Raw genomic sequence first — 6,000 nt, 5'->3', positions numbered from 1 at the left:
TTTGTCACATTTTGCACGACATACTAACCTATGACTTTTTTGTCTAATTTTGGACGACATACAAACCTATGACTTCCTGTCTAATTTTGGACGACATACAAACCTATGACATTTTTTTCAAATTTTGGACGACATACTAACCTATGACTTTTTTGTCACATTTTGGACGACATACAAACCTATGACTTTTTTGTCTAATTTTGGACGACATACTAACCTATGACATTTTTTTTCTCATTTTGGACGCCATACTAACCTGACTTTTTTTCAATTTTTGGACAACATAGTAACCTATGAATTTTTTGTCTTGTATTGGACGACATATTAACCTATTAATTTTTTGTCTTATATTGGACGACATACTAACCTATGACATTTTTTCAAATTTTAGACGACATACTAACCTATGACTTTTTTTGTCACATTTGGACGACATACTAACCTGTGACTTTTTTTGTCACATTTGGACGACATACTAACCAATTAATTTTTTCTCTCATTTTGCACGACATACTAACCTATGACTTTTTTTGTCTCATTTTGGACGACATACTAACCGATTACTTTTTTGTCACATTTTGGACGACATACAAACCTATGACTTTTTTATCAAATTTTCGACGACATACAAACCTATGACTTTTTTCAAATTTTGGACGACATACTAACCTATGACTTTTTTTCAAATTTTGGACGACATACTAACCTATGACATTCTTTACAATATTTGGACGACATACTAACCTATGACTTTTTTGTCTCATTTCGGACGACATACTAACTTATGACTTTTTTGTCACATTTTGGACAAAATACTTACCTATGACTTTTTCATCTAATTTTGGACGACATACTAACCTATGACTTTTTTGTCTAATTTTGGACGACATACAAACCTATGACTTTTTTTTTCAAATTTTGGACGACATACATACCTATGACTTTTTAGTCTAATTTTGGACGACATACAAACCTATGACTTTTTTGTCACATTTTGGACGACATACTAACCTATGACTTTTTGTCTCATATTGGACAACATAGTAACCTATGACATTTTTTTCACATTTTGGACGACATACTAACCTATGACTCTTTTGTCACATTTTGGACGACATACTAACCTATGACTTTTTTGTCTCATATTGGACAACATACTAACCTATGACTTTTTTGTCACATTTTGCACGACATACTAACCTATGACAATTTTTTCAAATTTTGGACGACATACTAACCTATGATTTTTTTGTCACATTTTGGACGACATAGTAACCTATGACATTTTTTTCACATTTTGGACGACATACTAACCTATGACTCTTTTGTCACATTTTGGACGACATACTAACCTATGACTTTTTTGTCTCATATTGGACAACATACTAACCTATGACTTTTTTGTCACATTTTGCACGACATACTAACCTATGACATTTTTTTCAAATTTTGGACGACATACTAACCTATGATTTTTTTGTCACATTTTGGACGACATACAAACCTATGACTTTTTTGTCTAATTTTGGACGACATACTAACCTATGACATTTTTTTCTCATTTTGGACGCCATACTAACCTGACTTTTTTTCATATTCTGGACGACATAAAAACCTATGAATTTTTTGTCTTATATTGGACGACATACTAACCTATTAAATTTTTGTCTTATATTGGACGACATACTAACCAATGACTTTTTTGTCTAATTTTAGACGACATACTAACCTATGACTTTTTTGTCACATTTTGGACGACATACTAACCTATAACTCTTTTGTCACATTTTGGACGACATACTAACCTATGACTTTTTTGTCTCATATTGGACAACATACTAACCTATGACTTTTTTGTCACATTTTGCACGACATACTAACCTATAACATTTTTTTCAAATTTTGGACGACATACTAACCTATGATTTTTTTGTCACATTTTGGACGACATACAAACCTATGACTTTTTTGTCTAATTTTGGACGACATACTAACCTATGACATTTTTTTCTCATTTTGGACGCCATACTAACCTGACTTCTTTTCATATTCTGGACAACATAGTAACCTATGAATTTTTTGTCTTATATTGGACGACATACTAACCTATTAAATTTTTGTCTTATATTGGACGACATACTAACCAATGACTTTTTAGTCTAATTTTGGACTATATACTAACCTATGACATTTTTTTCAAAATTTGGACGACATACTAACCTATGACTTTTTTGTCACATTTTGGACGACATACAAACCTATGACTTTTTTGTCTCATTTTGGACGACATACTAACCTATGACATTTTTTCAAATTTTAGACGACATACTAACCTATGACTTTTCTGTCACATTTTGGACGACATACTAACCTATGACTTTTTTGTCACATTTGGACGACATACTAACCTATGACTTTTTTGTCACATTTTGGACGACATACTAACCTATGACTTTTTTGTCACATTTTAGACGACATACTAACCTATGACTTTTTTTGTCACATTTGGACGACATACTAACCAATTAATTTTTTCTCTCATTTTGGACGACATACTAACCTATGACTTTTTTGTCACATTCTGGACGACATACTAACCTCTCAAGAACTATTGCAACTCAGAACAAAGGACTCAAAGGCAGGATTCTGGACACGATTCAGTCAGTAAACAGAGTTTATTTCCAGGCAGAGGTTTGGTACACGGGAGGTCAATCAGATCCGGCAGAGGTACAAAAAACGTCAGGCAAAACCGGCAATGTCAAAAAGGTAGGCAAGGTTCAAAACACGTGAAGACTGTGACAAAGGCTGTGGAAAGAGTGCTGGAACATCAACGAACTGGCAGCGAGACAAGACACAGAGGGGAATATAAGCAGGGCTTGATTGGGGAGTGATTGCATGCAGGTTTGGGAGAAAGTCAGGGATCAGGTGCACACAGACGAGGAAGGGGGCGGGGCAGACAGGAACCTGAAACAGAGACAGGGGTGAGTGATCACAAAATGAAACAGGAAGACAAGACATGAAACATGAAGGGAAAAAACAGAACAAGATACTTAAAAGAAGTGATAACCCATGACACTAACCTATGACTTTTTTGTCACATTTTGGATGACATACAAACCTATGACATTTTTTTCACATTTTGGACAACATACTAACCTATGACTTTTTTGTCACATTTTGGACGACATACAAACCTATGACTTTTTTGTCTAATTTTGGACGACATACTAACCTATGACTTTTTTGTCACATTTTGGACATCATACAAACCTATGACTTTTTTGTCTAATTTTGGACGACATACTAACCTATGACTTTTTTGTCACATTTTGGACGACATACTAACCTGACTTTTTGTCACATTTTGGACGACATACTAACCTATGACTTTTTTTTCACATTTTGGACGACATACAAACCTGTGACTTTTTTGTCTAATTTTGGATGACATACTAACCTATGACTTTTTTGTCACATTTTGGACGACATACTAACCTATGACTTTTTGTCACATTTTGGACAACATACAAACCTATGACTTTTTTGTCACATTTTGGACGACATACTAACCTATGACTTTTTTGTCACATTTTAGACGAAATACTAACCTATGACTTTTTTGTCACATTTTGGACGACATACTTACCTATGACTTTTTTGTCACATTTTGGAAGACATACTAACCTATGACTTTTTTGTCACATTTTGGACGACATACAAACCTATGACTTTTTTGTCTAATTTTGGACGACATACTAACCTATGACTTTTTTGTCTCATTTTGGACGACATACTAACCTATGACATTTTTTTCACATTTTGGACGACATACTAACCTACGACTTTTTTTTCAAATTTTGGACGACATACTTACCTATGACTTTTTTGTCACATTTTGGAAGACATACTAACCTATGACTTTTTTGTCTCATTTTGGACGACATACTAACCTATGACTTTTTTTGTCACATTTGGACGACATACTAACCTATGACTTTTTTGTCACATTTTGGACGACATACTAACCTATGACTTTTCTGTCACATTTTGGACGACATACTAACCTATGACTTTTTTGTCACATTTTAGACGACATACTAACCTATGACTTTTTTTGTCACATTTGGACGACATACTAACCTATGACTTTTTTGTCACATTTTGGACGACATACTAACCTATGACTTTTTTGTCACATTTTAGACGACATACTAACCTATGACTTTTTTTGTCACATTTGGACGACATACTAACCAATTAATTTTTTCTCTCATTTTGCACGACATACTAACCTATGACTTTTTTGTCACATTTTGGACGACATACTAACCTATGACTTTTTTGTCACATTTTGGACGACATACTAACCTATGACTTTTTTGTCACATTTTGGACGACATACTAACCTATGACTTTTTTGTCACATTTTGGACGACATACAAACCTATGACTTTTTTGTCTAATTTTGGACGACATACTAACCTATGACTTTTTTGTCACATTTTGGACGACATACTAACCTGACTTTTTGTCACATTTTGGACGACATACTAACCTATGACTTTTTTTTCACATTTTGGACGACATACAAACCTATGACTTTTTTGTCTAATTTTGGATGACATACTAACCTATGACTTTTTTGTCACATTTTGGACGACATACTAACCTATGACTTTTTGTCACATTTTGGACAACATACAAACCTATGACTTTTTTGTCACATTTTGGACGACATACTAACCTATGACTTTTTTGTCACATTTTAGACGAAATACTAACCTATGACTTTTTTGTCACATTTTGGACGACATACTTACCTATGACTTTTTTGTCACATTTTGGAAGACATACTAACCTATGACTTTTTTGTCACATTTTGGACGACATACAAACCTATGACTTTTTTGTCTAATTTTGGACGACATACTAACCTATGACTTTTTTGTCTCATTTTGGACGACATACTAACCTATGACATTTTTTTCACATTTTGGACGACATACTAACCTACGACTTTTTTTTCAAATTTTGGACGACATACTTACCTATGACTTTTTTGTCACATTTTGGAAGACATACTAACCTATGACTTTTTTGTCTCATTTTGGACGACATACTAACCTATGACTTTTTTTGTCACATTTGGACGACATACTAACCTATGACTTTTTTGTCACATTTTGGACGACATACTAACCTATGACTATTCTGTCACATTTTGGACGACATACTAACCTATGACTTTTTTGTCACATTTTAGACGACATACTAACCTATGACTTTTTTTGTCACATTTGGACGACATACTAACCTATGACTTTTTTGTCACATTTTGGACAACATACTAACCTATGACTTTTTTGTCACATTTTAGACGACATACTAACCTATGACTTTTTTTGTCACATTTGGACGACATACTAACCAATTAATTTTTTCTCTCATTTTGCACGACATACTAACCTATGACTTTTTTGTCACATTTTGGACGACATACTAACCTATGACTTTTTTGTCACATTTTGGACGACATACTAACCTATGACTTTTTTGTCACATTTTGGACGACATACTAACCTATGACTTTTTTGTCACATTTTGGACGACATACTAACCTATGACTTTTTTGTCTCATTTTGGACGACATACTAACCTATGACTTTTTTGTCTCATTTTGGACGACATACTAACCTATGACTTTTTTGTCACATTTTGGACGACATACTAACCTATGACTTTTTTGTCTCATTTTGGATGACATACTAACCTATGACTTTTTTGTCTCATTTTGGATGACATACTAACCTATGACTTTTTTGTCACATTTTGGATGACATACTAACCTATGACTTTTTTGTCACATTTTGGACGACATACTAACCTATGACTTTTTTGTCACATTTTGGACGACATACTAACCTATGACTTTTTTGTCTAATTTTGGACGACATACTAACCTATGACTTTTTTGTCTCATTTAGGACGACATACTCACCT

This window comes from Solea solea, chromosome 8 (genome assembly GCF_958295425.1).
Source record: "Solea solea chromosome 8, fSolSol10.1, whole genome shotgun sequence".
Taxonomy (NCBI): domain Eukaryota; kingdom Metazoa; phylum Chordata; class Actinopteri; order Pleuronectiformes; family Soleidae; genus Solea; species Solea solea.
Note: the sequence above shows the minus strand (reverse complement) of the source record.